The sequence below is a fragment of the Pleurodeles waltl genome, chromosome 9 (genome assembly GCF_031143425.1).
Source record: "Pleurodeles waltl isolate 20211129_DDA chromosome 9, aPleWal1.hap1.20221129, whole genome shotgun sequence".
Classification (NCBI taxonomy): Eukaryota; Metazoa; Chordata; class Amphibia; order Caudata; family Salamandridae; genus Pleurodeles; species Pleurodeles waltl.
In genome coordinates, this window is record NC_090448.1 from 105,901,690 (window position 1) to 105,921,200 (window position 19,511).

Below are 19,511 nucleotides of genomic sequence, written 5' to 3' on the forward strand. Positions count from 1 at the left end.
AAGCACGTGGAAGGACCCTATCTGTATTTTTTATTTCAGCATCATCCCAGGTAAGCGGAGGAGTGAGGGCCAACATCACTGGGGAAGCAGCTAGCCATGGTACCTCTAATCATGAGATAACAGACATGGGGGACCCAGCGGAGCAGAGAATGAGGTAACTGACCTCCACTGCACTCCCTAGTGGTGGTGGAACACTCAGGACCTGCTCCTGTTTCATCCTTATCCACACCCCCAGTTCCATCTCACCCCTCCCTGTTGCTCCCCACCCAATTGGCCGGGCCCACTTTCCCAAGAGGGTAGCTGTCTCCTTTGCACCCGGCACATCACCCCTGCCCCTATCACCCTTGCTGCCCTGAGTGAGGAGGCTATTTACCTCCTGAGGAGCATCTATGGGTCAGACTGCTATTCTGAATGCCATCCAGGTATAGGTACCTAGCTCCAACAGATAGTTGAGTACCTAACAGGCATTTATAGTGCTATGTCTGTCCTACAGAGATCTTTTCAGGCTCTGCCCTCCTCTCTCAAGGCAGCCTTCTACCCCCACAGTCCTCCCTATCACCTTACTCTTCCCCATCCAATTTCCCTATTCCCATACCTGGCCAAAACACACCCACACATACACATGAACACACAGCCACAAACAGGATACATAAACACAAACATCCCAAAACACGCACACACACAAGCACTCAACAGTCACTCACTCCACTCACAACCACCACCACATCCGACATACCCCCAGACACCACCCCAACACACATCGACAAAGCCACCACTCCCACCATATCCCCAAACACCACCACAACCCCCACAGACCGAGCCATTACTCACCCAATACCCCGGACACCACCCCAACACACACCAACACAGCCAGCACTCCCAACATACACCAGGACATCATCCCAATGCCCACAGACATCAGTCACCCTATACCCCCAGACATAACCCCAACATACAAAGACACACCCACCACATCCACCATATCGCAGACTCCATCCCAATACACACAGACACACCCACCACTCCTACCTTACTCATCACATCCACATCCCAGCCCACCAAGAAAAACAAACACCTGCACTCACACATGCAACAGACACCATTAATATACAAACATACTTCAGACACACACATACACCAGAACCAACAACACACAAAGCCACAGCAGACACAGGCACTTGCTCAACCTCCCAAATCCTAATCCCTCCTATACACCCTCCTCATTTTCCCAAGGAAAGTGTCCTGTTTTGTCCTACCCTTAACCCTCTGAAATCCCCCCTCACAAACTCACAGGGACCCCGCCCACAACCCAATTCATCTCTTCCACATCCAAATCCTTCCTGGTGATACCTGCCACTCCCTCCCCTGGACCCAGCAATACCCCCACCCACACCCAAGAAGAAATGCACCCCTTGCAAAGTAAAGCCCATCCCCTTCCAAAACCAAACCCACTCATCTTTAACTCGACCTCACCCCACCCAAGGATGATCATTGAGGCGCTTGGATTGCTTATTAGATGCCCTTTCCTTTGGAGGTTCCCGTGGCACAGGTTAGTGAGGCATGTTTTGGGCAACAGCAGTGTTTTATGCACAGGTTTTCATGGACTGGCCATTGGCCTTTACTCCAATTTTGGAGTTGTGTCAAAACATTTCATTTGGGGGTTATGCTAAACATAGGCCCTGCTATTACTTTTCTACCTTTTTTATGTTTGTGTATAGTTTGTGATGTATGACTACAGTTGTGTTTCTTTAACCCTGAATGATGATCCATTTGATGTAGTGGTGAAGATCTGACTATGGAACCAATGGGGAGATGTATGGATGGAAGTGTTAGATGTAATTCAATTGGGTTGACATTGCATTGGGAGTTGTTTCACATGGTGAGTATTTCATCTTGGCTTAATCATTGTCAACATCTATTGGGTTTCATTTCCCCCCCTGATGCAGATTGGACATGTGTATCATGTGTGCAGGGTAGCGGCTTCTTTGGGCACACAGTTGGAGGGTGTTCAATTGTGCTCCTTTCCTATACCATTGAATGGGCATGTTCACAATTTTGCGTTCAGCCAGCCTGTTCACGGTTGGGCCCCTGCCATGAAAAGGCTGACAGAAAGCCAGTGCTGGGGGCCACAGGGAGGCCCCTGCACTGCCCACAATTTTGTGGACAGTGGACAGTGCAGTGGGCCCTCTTCCTACCTCAACAACCACATCTGCTTTCACAAACATTCCAGACACCTCAGCTCATCTGGACTCCTACTTGCACAAATCCCACTTATACAGAAAACTAGGGCCCATATTTATACTTTTTGACGCTAAACTGCGCTAACGCAGTTTAGCGTCAAAAAGTTTTGCGCCGTCTAACGCCATTCTGAAGCGCCATGCGGGCGCCGTATTTATGGAATGGCGTTAGACGGCGCAATCAGACCGGCGCTGCCTGGTTTGCGTGGGAAGAAACCACGTAGACCAGACAGCGCCGGCGTAGGGGGAAAATGGCGCATGGGCGTCTTAAAATGGGGCAAGTCAGGTTACGTCGAAAAAATCGTCTTAACCCGACTTGCGCCATTTTTTAACGACGCCCATCCCCCATCAACATGACTCCTATCATTGTAAAGATAGGAATCATGCCCCCTTGCCCAATGGCCATGCCCAGGGGACTTCTGTCCCCTGGGCATGGTCATTGGGCATAGTGGCATGTAGGGGGGCACAAATAAGGCCCCCCTATGCCACCAAAATAAAATATAAAAAATAAAAAATAAAACTTACCTGAACTTACCTGAATGTCCCTGGGGTGGGTCCCTCCATCCTTGGGTGTCCTCCTGGGGTGGGCAAGGGTGGCAGGGGGGGTCCCTGGGGGCATGGGAGGGCACCTGTGGGCTCATTTTGAGCCCACAGGCCCCTTAACGCCTGCCCTGAGCAGGCGTTAAAAAGTGGCGCAAATGCGCCGTTTTTTGCCACGCCAACTCCCGGGCGTCTCTTTTGCCCGGGAGTATAAATACCACGTAAAGGCCTGGGAGTCATTTTTTAGACGGGAACGCCTCCCTTGCATATCATTAACGCAAGGAAGGGGTTCACGCTAAAAAATGACGCACATTCCGGGAACTTTGGCGCTATTCGCCTCTAACGCCATAGTATAAATATGGCGTTAGTTGGCGTTAGTTTTGCGTCGAAATTGCGTCAAAAAAAACGACGCAATTTCGGCGCAAACGGAGTATAAATATGGCCCTAGATCTGGTGTTCTAACCTTCTCCTGCATCACTCCTAAAGCACATAATGATTTGCTGCTGCACAATAAGAACATTCTCCTCACTTTCTACAAACCACAAGATGTTGAAGATTTTTTTGAGTAGTCCTTTCCACCTTGGGTGTGGCTATACTCACACCTGCTCAGTACCAGGACTCCCTTTTGGGTGCTAGTGCACTGTACAACTCTGCAAACCATAATAGATCAGTGATCGCCTGCACTGATCAGTACTCAGGTGCCAACCCATGTTTAAAGTTTCATGATGGAATGTACAGTATATGACAGTAATATCGCAAAGAAGGAAAAATTACCAAGGCAATGAAAGGGTGGCACAATTCCTTTCAAGGAACACTTGGAAGAAGCCACATTACACTTTACTACTTCCTTGAAATATTAGATAAGAATAAAACTGTAAAGAGTGACAAACTGAATAATACCTAACTCAAATTACACCAAACAAACTAAGCAAATGTAGGAAATGTTAGCATGCAAAGTGCTTCTATTTCAATCAATCAATGCCTACCATAGCTTCATACATCCAAACCAATATTAAGAAAAAATATCTAAATGTATATTTATCACTGAAAATAAAAAAATAAACGTATTAAAAACTAAATGATAAAAGTGATAAAAATAAGCAAAACAAATAAATGTGAATTAGTATCATAATGAAATAACACACAGTAATGAAAACACATAGGATGTACACACATTTAACCCCTTCGCTGCCAGGTCTTTTCCCCCTCAGGTGCCAGGCCTTTTATTTTAGCTATTTGGGGCAGGGCGCGATTAGGCCCTCATAACTTTTTGTCTACATAAGCTACCAAATTTGCGTCCTTTTTTTCCAACATCCTAGGGATTCTAGAGTTGCCCAGACTTTGTGGGTTCCCCTGAAGGAGACCAAGAAATTAGCCAAAATACCGTGAAAATTTCATTTTAAAAAAAAAAAAGGGGAAATAAGGGCTCCAAAAGAAGGCTTGTGGTTTTTCCCCTGAAGATGGCATCAACAAAGAGTTTGTGATGCTAAAATCACCAGCTTCCCAGCTTTAAGGAACAGGCAGACCTGAATCAGAAAACCAAATTTCTCAACATAATGTTGGCCTTTTACTGGAACATACCCCTTTTTTACGATTTTATGTACTTTCAGCCTCCTTCCAGTCAGTGACAGAAATGGGTGTGAAACCAATGCTGGATCCCAGAAACCTAAACATTACTGAAAAGTAGACAACATTCTGAATTCAGCGATGGGTAATTTGTGTAGATCCTATAAGGATTCCCTACAGAAAATAACAACTGAAATTAAAAATATTGAAATTGAGGTAAAAAAACAGCCATTTTTCTCTACGTTTTACTCTTTAACTTTGTTCTGCGATGTCAGATTTTTTAAAGCAATATACCGTTACGTCTGCTGGACTCTTCTGGTTGCGGGGATATATAGGGCTTCTAGGTTCATCAAGAACCCTAGGTACCCAGAGCCAATAAATGAGCTGCACCTTGCAGTGGGTTTTCAATCTATACCAGGTATACTGTACAGCAATTCATTTGCTGAAATATAATGAGTGAAAAATAGGTATCAAGAAAACCTTTGTATTTCTAAAATGGGCACAAATAAGGTGTTGAGGAGCAGTGGTTATTTGCACATGTCTGAATTCCGTGGTGCCCATACTAACATGTGAATTACAGGGCATTTCTCCAATACCCGTCTTTTTTACACAGTGTCTTATATTTGGAAGGAAAAAATGTAGAGAAAGACAAGGGGCAATAACGCTTGTTTTGCTTTTATATGTTTTCCCAAGTCTCACGATAAAAATGGTACCTCACTTGTGTGGGTAGGCCTAGTTCCTGAGACAGGTAATGACCCAAAACACAACGTGGACACATCACATTTTCCCAAAGAAAACAGAGGTGTTTTTTGCAACGTGCCTACCTTTGGATTTTGGCCTCTAGCTCAGCCGGCACCTAGGGATACCTACCAAACCTATGCATTTTTTAAAACTAGACACCTAGGGGAATCCAAGATGTGGTGAGACTTGTGGGGCTCTCACCAGGTTCTGTTACCCAGAATCCTTTGCAAACCTCAAAATTTGGCTAAAAAACAGTTTTTCAACACATTTCGGTGACAGAAAGTTCTGGAATCTGAGAGGAGCCACAAGTGTCCTTCCACCCAGCGTTTCCCCAAGTCTCCCGATAAAAATGGTACATCACTTGTGTTGGTAGGCCCTGTGCTCGCAACAGGAAATACCCCAAAACACTATCTGGACACATCAAGATTATCAAATGCAAAACTACCTGTTTTTGCAGGGGGCACCTGCATTTTTGGTCCTGGGCTCAGCAGCCATCTAGGGAAACCTACCAAACCCAGACATTTCTGAAAACTAGACACCCGAGGGAGTCCAGGGAGGTGTGACTTGCGTGGATCCCCCAATGTTTTCTCACCCAGAATCCTCAGCATACCTCAAACTTAGCTAAAAAATCTAATTTTTCCCACATTTCTGTGTGGGATCAACGCACCGGGACAAATTTCCTACCACCCAATGTTCCACTGAGTCTCCTGGTAAAAATGATGCCTCACTTGTGTAGGTGAGCCAAGTGGCTGTGACAGGGAAGAGCCAAAAACATGTTGAAGTTGATAGTGAACCAAAGTTGGTCCAAAGGGGCAGTTTGAAAAAAACATTTTTAGACAAGTGCAGCAGGATTTTTATCGGTATAGATGAGACAATGCTGGGTGGTAGGAATTTTGTGGATTTCTGCAGATTCCGGAAGGTTCTATCACAAAAATGGGGAAAAAATGTGTGATTTCCAGCAAAGTTGGAGGTTTGCAGAGCATTGTGGGTAAGAAAATGGTGCAGGCTGCATGTGAAACACACCACCTTGGACTCACCCAGATGTTTACTTTTCAGATGTGTCTAGGTCTTGTGGATTTTTCTACATGGCAGTGTCCCAAAGTCCAAAAAGTGCAGCCCTCACCATTCCAAGTGGGACGATTTTGAGAGTTAGCCAAGCTCTCCTGGCCCAAATGTAAAACCAAAACCCTAAATAATCAAATGTCCACTTGCTTGCCATGGGATAAGATGTTTTAGTATGCGGGGGGAGCTGAAAGACTGTTACCCCTTTCAGTTGTGGTGGGGGCATTACCATGCCCATACTGGTTGGTAGCCACCACCACACAATTTTTTTTTTATTCCCTGGAATTTAGTAGACTTTCTGCCCCCCCCCCCATGGGGTGAGGATCGGGGATAATTGCCCCATCTGCCCACTGCTGGGCAGAACAACTTTGGCTCCATTTATTTGGGGTGGGGTATGGCCATACCCCCACCCTCTTATTTTGAAAAAAAATCTTCCCTGGTCTCTGGTGGGCTTTCTGCCCCCCTTGGGGGAAGATGGGCTTTCCAAAAATAGGCCCATCTGCCCCCAAGGGGGACAGATATGGCCAACAGTAATGTGCCCCCATGGGGAGCAACCCTTGCCCAAGGGGCTGCCCCCCAAACAAAACACACACATTAACACACACCAATCCCTGGTGTCTAGTGGTTTCTACCCCCCTTGGGGGCAGATTGGCCTAATAAAAATAAGCCGGTCTGCCCCAAAGGGGGGCAGAAACGGCCTAGAATTATTTTTTCCCCCAGGGGAGCGACCCTTGCCTTAGGAGTCACTCCCCACATACAAAAAAAAACAAAAACAAACCAAAAAAAATCCCTGGTGTCTAGTGGTTTCTGCCCCTACTGGGGGCTGATCGGCCTAATTATAATAGGTCAATCTGCCCCCGGGGGGCAGAAATAGCCTAAAAATAAATTGCCCCCGTGGGGAGCGGCTCATGCCCAAGAGGTGGCTCCCCTTATGTCATAAACACAAAAAAAAAAACATTTCCTAGTGTCTAGTGGCATTTCTGCTGCCCGATCGCATCACAATTGGGCAGCAGAAATAATCAGAGAGACAAGAAAGGCAAGGAAAGACCTTTTCTCTTTTTTCATGCCTCTCTGCACCCTCCACGTGATCGGAGGAGAAATGCTTTTGCATTTCTCCTCCGATCGGCGCTAGAAGATGAGCTTCCAGCGTGGAGGGAAAGGCCTCTGTTGAGGTCAGCGCACGATAGCGCGCTGACGTCATCAGATGCCACGGGGAGGTCGGGGTCGTGGTGGAAGGGGAAGCCATTCACCTTCCATCCCTGACCACGAGAGAGGGGTGCTTGGCCATCGGGCGAACGCTAGCGCTCCCCCTGGTGCCCATAGCAGGACAAGCTGGTCTCACCTTTTGGGCAACCGTCGCCGAGGACGAGACCAGCTCATCCTGGACACCTTAGGGGTTAAAAAACAATTCCTTCCAATAATTAAATTAAAAAAAACTTACATTTTCATACTTACAATTTTGTAGGAAAAATACCTCATCCACTATGAAATATCAAAAGTAAAAGAAATAATCCACCAAAAATTGGAAAAAAAACTAAGGGCCTGATTACCTGTTTGGCAAAAATGGTTCCGCCATCGAAATGGCATCAGTTTCCTAGCACGCCAACTCGGCAGTCCGACCTCTCCAATTATGAAGGAATTGAGTGAATAGATAAAAAACCATTGCAGTACCACTGTCGCCACCAGGCAATCCTAACCATGTCAGTATAGGCCAATGCGTATGTCAGAGGGTGGACCGCCACTTTCCCTTCCGGTCCAATTATGATGCCCCATCCTGCTGACATGACTGTGGTGGCAAAACCTCCACACCTAAACCTACAGAATTGGATGGATATAAGGCACAAACTCCCCTTTACTCTCCTGCACATGTCCTCTGTCCCCATCAAGCCGATAGTATACATCCTGTTGCTGCTGCTTGATGACATCCAAAATCCACACTGTTGCGGATGCAATAGACGCTATGCCACAATCTTACCTGTTCCCATTGACTCCTCAGTTCATAGAGGCACAAGCAGGTACAACTTGAGGTGCCTGGGGGTCCTGGGCCAAACCTATATTGTGCGTCCCTATTCAGAACAGCTTCCAATGTACGATCCCAAGTCAGCTGTTTAATGCACTCCTTGGTCAGGTCACTGACATTGCACAGACACACTCTTCTAAATATTAAATGTGTGCACAGCTAACATTCAGGGAAAGTGATGTGTGTCCACATTACTGTAACAGCAGGTCCACACTAACATCACAGCGAATCATCACTATGACACCCTTCAACATCTCACTTGCTTGGTCCTGTATTGATAGAAAATAAACTTAAGAAATGTTGCATGAAACATAAACACAACTCTGCAAAATTACTGTAATAGACTCTCACACATCAGGCACATTAAAAAGTAGTTTTTGTAAAATGGACTTCAAAACAATCTGCCATAGCCGTATTGCAAGGTCATCATGAAAACACTCTCTGTAGAATGAGGTTAGCTCAATCAAGGGATCCCCTGAAAATCTGAGTCCCTGGGCCACAGTCCACTTTGCTCATGTCCCAAAATTTCTCTGAGCACAGCCCCCTTAGCTAAAAGTATATCGGGGACAACCAATACTATCACCAAGTGCCATGCATATGTGTGCAGTGTGTAAGTGCAAGACATTAAAACAAACATATCAGTAACAACATTCTTCACATACAACTAAAGTAGGTGTAAGGTACAAACAAAACAATGGACAAATGTCACAAAAAGAAGTAAAAAAGGCATGACAACCAACCACCCTAATGGGTAAACAAATAACTAACTTGCGCACCGTCAACACGTGTCCAACATACACAATAGGGTGAAGTGCAAGCAAAATGAGGTTGAAATTGCCCAATAAAATCTGAAACATTGAACATTTGAAATACCACCCAAAACAATATCTGGCCAAATTTGGATGCATCCCACATATCCATCCATGGAACAGTTCTCCTTGACCTGTGTAAGCCCTGCACTGGTCCCACACTCTATATACATATACCTGGTCATATTGACCTCAAATCAGGGTAAAAATAGCACACCTGCAGTCCAACATCCCATTGTATCAAAGCACTTCAATCAGGTGGTGCAAGTGCTTAGCACCATGACAAACACCTGCCCAGAAAAGCCAATCAACAACACATACCATTTCAAACTGTGCATGTCATAAAAAGTACACTATACACATATGTGTAGTACAACCCCCTTAGTATGTAGACAGAATGACATTGTGTCACAATCTAACTGAACATTGCTTGGTTCCCACAACTATCTAGGGAAAAGTAAATCAAAGACTAATGTGTTCCAAAACAAATGAATCATTATTTTCCTTCCTAAAAATCTCAGGAAAAAGTGTAGTGGCCAATAGCCAGTCCAAATATAAATTCTGTTAGCACACTGCTGAGCCACCAAAACTGCCTCAAAAACACTGCCAGGGTATCCTCCAATCAAAAAAAGCATCCATTTGGCAGGGCAGGCACCTAAACGTTTTGATTTGGGAGGAGGATGTTTTGGATTTGGGAGGGGTGTCTTTGGTATGGAAAGTGGTGGGCTTGGAAGAGGAAGGGGTGGACCTACTTTTAGGAGGGGGTTTTGGAAGTGGAAGGGGTGGAAAAACATTTTGCAGGGGTGCCTTTGGACCTGTTGGAGGCAGATAGGTGGATAATAGGAGTAGGTTTATTGGTGGGAGAGGCGATCTTGGGTGTGGGAGGGGCAGGGAGCATCTTGGGAGTGGTGGTTTGAGGTTTCGGAGTGATTATGGCCAGAGAAAAGGAAGTATCTTCAAAAGGCTACTTAGGATTGGGAAGGGGATAGAGTACGGTCTTGGAGGGAGAAGCAGTGGCTGTGTCTGATGTGCTTGGGTCTGTTGTCGGTACAGGTGAATTTGTATTGGGTGTATGTACTGCAAGTATGGGTGTGTCTTGTATCAGTGGTGTATTTTGAGTGCTTGATTGTGTGCATTTGTATTTTTAGGTGTGCAAAAAGGTAATGGTGGACCTGTAGTTGTTGTTGCAGTCCAAGTACTGGGTGTGGGTGTTGCAGATGTTGATGTGGTGCTGACAGTGGGTGAGGTTGTGTGTATTGTGTGAATGGATGTGATAGAGTGTGGGGTGCATGTAGGTGTGGTATCTGTGATGACTGTAGATGTGGTGGTGTTACGGAGGCGTGTGCATGTGTGTGTACTGTCGTCTGTGCTGTGTGGTGATGTGATGGGGAGTGATGTAAGTGTGTGGGTGTGGTGTTGTTAGTGGTGGTTCTGGATGTGATATGGTGGGGGTGTCTGTGGGTGTGTGGTGGATGCAGTGTCTGTTTGAATGCATGCTGGTTTTCTTTGTGTTTCTGTATATGTGTATGTACTGCTTGGGTCTGTATGAGTAGATGTGTGTAAATGTCTTTATACGCTTTGGACAGGTTTAGAAATAGGGTATTGGTATAGAGAAGGGGAGGAAAAGGGACACACATTTGAGGGGATGGATGGCAGAGCCTGAAAAGATCACTATAGGCCAGACGTTGCACTGTGAATGCCTTCCAGGTAGGTCACCATTTGTTGCAGATGGCTGTCTTGCCTTTGGATGGTATTCAGAATTTTTAGCAGGAGGTCAATAATCTCTTCACTCTTAGGAGAGTGGGACCGGCCAAGTGAGTGGGGAGGTACAGGGAGGGTGGTGATAGAACTGGGGGTGTCAGACATAGATGATGTAGGAACAGATTCTGTGGGGTCTGCCACCACTCTTGGGCTGCCAGCTTCTCCTTTCATGGTCCCAGGAACTGGATGGGAATCACTTGGCAGAGTAGGAGTCTCTCCAGAGACTCCAGGTGATGGCAGAGAGAAGTTTTGCTGTCCCTGAGACTTCAAACAACAGGAGGCAAGTTCTAAATCAAGCCCTTGGAGATTTCTTCTCCAGATGAAAGGCACACAAAGTCCAGTCTTTGCCCTCTAATTCTGGCAGAAGCAGCAACTGCAGGATAGAGCCACAACGCACAGTCACAGGCAGGGCAGCTCTTCTCTAGGCATAGGTTCCTCTTGTTTCCAGAAGTGTTCTAAAGTCTGTGGTTTTGGGTGCCCTTCTTATACCCAATTTCTTCTTTGAAGTAGGCCTACTTCAAAGTAAAGTCTCATTTGAATGTGAACTCCTGCCTTGTCCAGTCCAGGCCCCAGACACGGAATCCACAAACAGGCAGAGTCACAGAAATGGTATAAGCAAGAGAATGCTCACTTTACTAAAAGATGTATTTTTAAATTGTGAGCTCAGAGACCCCAAACTCCACATGTCCATCCGCTCCCAAAGGGAATCTACACTTTAATCAGATTTAAAGGTAGCCCCCATGTTAACCTATGAGAGGGACAGGCCTTGCAACAGTGAAAAATGAATTTAGCAATATTTCACTTTGCAGGACGTATAAAACACATTACTATGGTGGTCAATCCTACCTTGGCGGGTGGTGGTCGCCGCCCGCCTGGCGGGAACCGCCAGAAGACCGTACCACAGTCAAAAGACCGTACCGCGGTCAAAAGACCGCGGCAGTCATTCTGACTTTCCCACTGGGCTGGCGGGCGACTGCCAAAAGGCCGCCCGCCCAGCGGGAAAGCACCAGCAACGAGGAAGCCGGTTCCGAATGGAGCCGGCGGAGTTGCTGGTGTGCGACGGGTGCCGTTGCACCCGTCGCGATTTTCAGTGTCTGCAAAGCAGACACTGAAAATCAATGTGGGGCCCTTTTAGGGAGCCCTGCAGTTCCCCCCTTTTAGGGGGCCATGCACTGCAGGGGCCCCCAGGGGCCCCACGACACCCATTCCCGCCAGCCAGGTTCTGGCGGTGAAAACCACCAGAACCAGGCTGGCGGGAAGGGGGTCGGAATCCCCATGGCGGCTCTGCTTGCAGCGCCGCCGTGGAGGATTCACAGGGGCAGCGGGAAGCCGGCGGGAAACCGCCGGCTTCCCTTTTCTGACCACGGCTTTACCGCCGCGGTCAGAATAGCCCCAGAAGCACCGCCAGCCTGTTGGCAGTGCTTCCTCCGTCCCCTACCCTGGCGGTCTCGGACCGCCAGGGTAGGAATGACCCCCTATATGTCCTACCTTAACCATACACTGCACCCTGCCCTTGGGGCTACCGAGGGCCTACCTTAGGGGTGTCTTACATGTAAGAAAAGGGAAGGTTTAGGCTTGGCAAGTGGGTACACTTGCGAAGTCGAATTCACAGTTAAAACTGCACACACAGACACTGCAATGGCAGGTCTGAGAAATGATTACAGGCCTACTTATGTGGGTGGCACAACCAGTGCTGCAGGCCCACTAGTAGTATTTGATTTGCAGGACCTGGCACCTCTAGCGCACTTTACTAGGGGCTTACTAGTAAATAAAATATGCCAATCATGGATGAGCCAATTACATACACATTTTGTAAAGGAGCATTTGCACCTTAGTACTGGTTAGCAGTGGTAAAGTGCCCAGAGTAACAAAAACAGTAAAATCAGAGCCCAGCACACTTCAACAACTGGGAGAACAGAAGCAAAAGTGTAAGGGAGACCACGCCAAGGATGAAAAGGCAATACTTGTGTTTGCACAGTTAGTATGATCCAAATAGTAAATAAAATAAATATATCATAGGTACCATGAAATGTATACATGCATAGATGTATACATGCATAGATGTCTACATGCACCACATTGGAATCTTGGGCTTTCCACACTTCACACATCCCAATGGTGATGTTAAGTGTACAATATATTGGCCCTCATTATGACATTGGCGGTAAATCCCATTTACCGCCATGCTGACTGCTGCCAACATACTGCCGCCGCAGAGGATATTCGTTCACGATATTATGACACACACCAATCCGTCACTATTCAGCCACAGACAGAAGTCCACCACACCAAAGGTCAGTAATAAATTGGTGGTATCAAAACCCACACCGTTACGCCAACAGAACAATGCCCATCACATTATGACCCACGAATCACCACAGCGGACATTCAATGGCGGTAAACCATTGGCGGTACATACCACCAAACTCAAAATACACACACACATACAAAACAAAACTACATTGGTTAATTTAAATAACACAAACCTGACACCCATACATACACTACACCCACACACCACTATAAAACACACACCCACATTACCCACAACCCCTTACGAATACAAACCATTGGCACAAGACTGACACCATGACTACAGACAGAACCAGAGCCATGCACCACCTACACCTATACACCACCCATGCACCCCACATCACACACCCCAACAAATCACCCTATACACCCTCACCTACACAACTCACACAACACCAATGGCACCACAAAGACACCCCAGATTCTCAGAGGAGGAGCTAAGGGTCATGGTGGAGGAAATCATCAGGGTAGAGCCACAGCTATTTGGAGCACAGGTGCAGCAGATGTCCATTTCTAGGAAGATGGAGCTATGGCAGAGAATCGTGGACAGGGTCAACACCGTGGGCACCCCAGAACAAGGGACGACATCAGGAAGAGGTGGAACGACATATGGGAGAAGGAGCGTTCCATTGCAGCAAGACACCAACTCGCTGTATAGAGGACTGGTGGTGGACCTGGGAAGAGCAAGTCTTGGCAATCATACATGCTGAGGGCCTGGCCAGAGTAGCAGGAAGACTGGACTCTGGTCAACTCTTTACTACTATCACCCCCCTACCTGCATGCCATCACATACCCCCACCCACACTCCCATCACTCCACCACCTCCCACACCCCGACCATCACATCTCACTCATCCCAATGCCAAGCCATGCATGCCATACCAATGCATGGACAGCACTCATAGACCTGCATGGACACCTATCACTAAAGCATGCACACTAGAGAGAAATAATCATCCCACCAGACACCAATGTACACAAGTGAAATCTGGCAGGGCAAATACAAACAAAGAGGGCAACCCACCAAGGCCCAATATGTCACACACAGAAACAATAACACAACATTTTCATCCCCACATGTATCCCAGTCAATGTAAGCAGAGAAGAGGTGCCAGCACTATCCAGTCCTCCAACTGAAGAGGCCCACAGTGATGACAGCAACTGTGGTCGCCTGGATCTGGTTGACCAACCTGACCCTTCAAGGACCTCTAGACAGTCAGTTATCCAGCCACAGTCACACACCACCACAGAGCCTCCCCCATCTGGAAACACCACCACAGCACCCACCCAGTGTACCCATATCTCTGTCCCCAGGACACGTCAATCAGCAGTGTGTCAACTGAGCATTGACATGGGAAATGTACTGGTCCGCCAAGCACACCATCTGTAGATTCATGGAGTGGAAACTCTTTCGATTTCTGAACACCTGTTTATTTTGTCGGGGGTACAAATGCTATACGAGTTCCATCAAACGCCCCAAATATGTTGGGGATATGTCCCATTGCATGGAAGTCAGCCTTCACTGTGGCCAAATCCTCCAACTGGGGGAAAACAATGTAGCTGCACATGTGTTTAATCAGGGCAGACAACAATCTTGTCAACACTGTTGAGAACATTGGCTGTGATATTCCTGCTGCCAAGCCCACTGTCACTTGGAAAGAACCAGATGCCAAGAAATGGAGCACAGATAGGACTTGCAATAGATGGGGGATCTCAGTGGGGTGACGGATAGCAGATATCAGGTCAGGCTCCAGTTGGGCACACAGCTCTGTGATTGTGGCCCTGTCAAGTCTATAGGTGAGGGTAACATGCCTGTCTTCCATTGTTGCCATGTCCACCAGGGGTCTGTACACTGGGGTATGACTCCATCTCCTCTTCATCCGAAGCAGTTGCAGTCTAAGGGACAAAAGTGTGAGGAGCCGGTTACAAAATGAACCACAACAATACAAAGCATGATGTTAATTTGTAATGGTAAAGTTGTATTTGTCCTGTATATCCTATTTTTAACTGTGACGCAATTATTAAACAGGGCCTGCCCCACCCACCTGAAATGGCGTCTGCCTGTCCTGTGTGGAGGGACAGGTGGAAGGGAGGTAATTCCGCTCATGTTGTGCGCCATTGCGGTAGGTGGTCGGGAACTGCCGTGCAACTCCTCATTGGTTAACATTGGACTCTATGGGGTTCAGTGGCCAATGGTGATGTACCCCGGCAGTGACGCTATGCACTGCTGAGGACGTGACCACCATTTTCTATCTGATCACTCATTTGCTACATGACCTTCAGCAGGAGAGGACCTACACTGCATGTGCTGCTGTGACCTGAGTCTGGAACCTACCATGGCTCGTGTGACTGGGGAAAGGGCCTCTGCCTTCACCTTAGTGGAGTTGGAGTGACTGGTGGATGGGGTCCTAGCCAGTACGGACTGCTGTATGGGCCTCCAGACCAACAGGTGAGCACATTGTGAGCACGATACATGTGGCATGAATGCATGGAGTGGTGTGTGTGAAGGCCTCGTGTGGGGAGGGAGATGTCCCATGGGCGGTGTACAACTTGTGTGCTGGGCCATGTGTGTGCAAATGGTGATGTGAAGCGGTATGGTGGGCCATTAGTGTAACAGGCAGGATGGTCTGACTGATACCATTTCCTGTGTTTATTTCTCTGCAGGTCTTCACCCATCAAAAGAAGGGTATATGGCATGCCATCACCAATGACGTGCAGATCCTTGGGTCTATGGCAGGTGGAGCACCCACTGTCGGAAACGGAGGGAGGACCTGAGACGCTGGGCACGGAAGACAGTGGAGGCCCAGCTGGGGATGTCCTCCCAACGAGGAAGGGGTACCCGTCGAACCCTGAGCCCTCTGATGGCCCGCATACTGGTGGTGTCCTGTCTGGAGCTGGATGGGCACTTGAGGGCATCACAGCTGCCACAAGGGGGTGAGTACAGTGCCCATCATTACAACTTACGCATGGTAGGGGGTACCCGGGTGAGAGATGTGTGTCAGTGGGTGCCCCAAAGCCAGGCCTGACATTGCAGTGTAGGTCCAATGTTGGACAGGGTTCTGAAGTGATAATCCTGCTACCTAGCTCGTAGGCATTCACAACTGACCAGGGCTGTATGGGTCCCAGGTATGCTGCATTTGGCAGTATGTGCCCCTCCCCATGCCTTGGTGGCTAGCATTATAACTGGTAGTGCAATGCATAGTGCGTAGGACTGTACCCTGTGTGTGACAGTGGTGTGTACATCAACAGGGGTGTTGGTGCAGCCATTTACCCAGTGTATCCTTTGCCTCTTCCTTATGTTTTGTCACCCTGTCCTTATGTGCATTAGCATCATCTGGCGGAGGAGAAGAGGCACCGTCGACGGAGGGAGCTGCATCCCACAGGACCCTCTAGGCAGAGTTCACTGACGGTGAGGGCACCTGTGGGTCAGAGGGTGAGGAGAGCACCACGGCGGAGACAGGAAGGGACTGTTCGGACACAGATACCTCCTCCGATGGAAGCTCCCTGGTGGTACAGCCACCACCCCTGTACCAGCACTGCCCTCCCAGAAGCCCCTCAGCGAGTTGCCCGTGCCCGCTCACCCAGGAGGGTGGGCATCTCCTTCACCCCAGGCACCTCAGGCCCTGCCCCAGATAGCCCTGCAACCCTGAGTGAGGAGGCTTTTGACCTCCTGAGATCCATCTCTGTAGGGCAGTCAACCATTGTGAATGCCATCCAGTAGCTGGCAGCCCAGATGCAACAGACTAATGCATTCCTGGAGGGCATTCACACTGGCTTGGTGGCCCAACAGAGATCAATCTAGGCTCTAGCCTCCTCTCTGATGGCAGCCATTGTCCATGTTTTCACTCTCCCCCCTCCAGCTTCCTCTTCCCAATCTCATTCTCCTCAACCCCATCCTATCCCAAGCACACAGTCAGCCAGCATGCAGTGGGTAAGATACACACCAACCCCAGCCTCCCCAGGATCAGAAGCACAGGCCACAATGCCCCTCCAGAACCGGTGGGGAAGTCACCCACCTGAGAGACTGTTACCTTGCACTCCCCAGCACAACGAAATGGGCATGGAGCCCCCTCCAGAACCAGTGGGCAAGTTCCTGACTTCGGCTGAGGTGCCCCCAAACCCCCATCCCCCTGAGGTGCCTGCCCACTTGCAACATGATGTCCCTGCAGAGTTCTGTGCAGATGATGTCAGGAGACAAGTAGGGCCTTGGATTGTGCCCAGTGGCCATGTGGGCCCTTTGTACTTTGGACTGGGCATTGGACCTTTGTGGAGATTTGTATATATCTCTTTTTTATCTAATGGGTTCATTTGGTGCCTTTTCCCACTCAATACATTCTCATTACTGCCTTCTTGTTGTCCTTGCATTATTCTGCCATGTGTTGTGTACCATTGTTTTTCGTCTGCAGCTGGTTGTGTGTATGATGTGTGTGTGTCTGGTATGTGTTGTGTGTGTGTGTGTGTGTCACTCTCCTTTTCCTCCCTCACTTCCTTGTGTGCTAGGCAGCTGTACTCATCGTCATCATCTTCGTCGGCGTTGGTATTCCAGGTGGAACATGGCGTCGAAGAGCATTGGGAAGACTTGCAGGTCCGGTTCCATGGCGCCATTGGTCTACTCTGTGTCTCAGATGGTGAGTCTTTCATCTTCTGTGCAGTGTTTCTGCCAGGCTTTTGATTGCATTGGTTCCACCCCGGAAATCGTGCCGGTGTACTGTATTGTGATATGGTGTGCCGTACTTTGTCTCCGGCCTGGCTGTTGATGGCGACCTCCGGCATGCGTGGTGTTAACACCATGGTGGATTGGTTGTCTATGGGTGTTCTCACCACCATGGTCATAATTTGGCAGTAATTACCGCTAGCCTGTTGCCAGTATTTCTGCCACTTTATCACTCGCCGCCAATGTCATGATGAGGGCCTAAATGTCCTGAGATGTTGTTTTTTGAGTTAAGGGATGGACATGACATCTCCCAATCATTCAAGAGAACACAGTGGAGAGTTAACATACATGTGTATTTGACCATTCCAGGGCCTAGCTGTGTACAAAACAGGCGATCACACAACTTGTTTGTATATTTAGCACTAGTCAGCATGCGAGCAGTGCAGATCAATGGGTCACCTGCAAATTCTTATCTGCTGAGTTATCTTCATGCTTTCGAAATATTTGGGCCACACACTTGGATAGGTGTCACTCATATCATCAAGTGGTTCTGTTGAGGAAGCCAGCACAAAATAAAGCAAAGAGGCAGAAAGTCCACCTATTAGAGCATTGTATGACAGACAATGGGAAAATCACTATTTTGTTTTGCTTTGAGTTGCAGAAACAGTGCCTCGTGGTAGTTGTAGTAATTTCAGTCTTTACCTGCCAAACTTTACAAAATAGTTAGTGTAACATACCTGAAGTTGAGCTGGTCTATAAATTTACATATTGATACATATCATAGGTCCAGAAATGATACTTTTGTAGAACTCACTTACAGGCACCATTACAGCATGTGGCATGTGATGGGGATTGATATTTGTGATTGTATATGCAACAATACACATTGACATGAAAAAAATCTGCTTCTCTGATACTTTGGGGATTGCATGTTAGGAAACTAGAAAGAGAACAAAATGACAAAAGCTGAATTGGGAGCAGACAGGACATTGAGGTATTGTAATAGTGAGATGTAACTTACCAGACTCTACTCCCCCAGGTATTCCTGTCAAGCCTTCACAATGTAGGATCAGCAAGACCTTCTCCTCCCAGGCAAACCATTTGATTGGGGTGCTGGGAGGACCACCACCAGTCCTATTGACCTCTAGGTGTTGCTTGGAGGCTAGGGAATGTGCCTTCCCCCTCAGCTCATTACACCTCTTCCTGACACACTCCTGTTTGCGCAAGCTGGTACCTACAGCATTCACTCTGTCTACTTTACTTTCTGGAACACATGCCCCTTTTCTGAGCAATAGTGATATGTTGGAATTTGTCTCCAAACAACTGTGGCTCTATCCTTATGATTACATCCACCATTACTGCCAAATCTGCTTCTGAAAAACATGGAGTTTTTGGTTGTGACATGTCCTCAAAGTGCCAGTGACAAAAAATACACAAAGGGATTATCAGAAAATATACTGGCAAAGTGTTTGGTGAGTGGTAATAGAGATGGGGAAAAAATGCCTGCCTTCGCTCATGAAAATGTTGTGTCTGAATTTCTGTGCTGCAGTGGATTGGCAGGGAATCATGGTGTTTTATAGTGTGATTTATATGTATCCATCCAATGGCCACTGTTTTGGTGCTTTGCTGAGCACGTACTGTGAAGGCCTACTGCCATTGGGGAAACACTGCAAGGGGAGCGCCAGTGCCACTGTGTATTTGTAATCTGCTCAGCCGGAACCCATGGCCCTGATGGTGATGGTGTATGAATAGCCAGCACTGCAGCCCTACACTTCACAGGCTGGACATACTACATTGATGTGGTTGTAA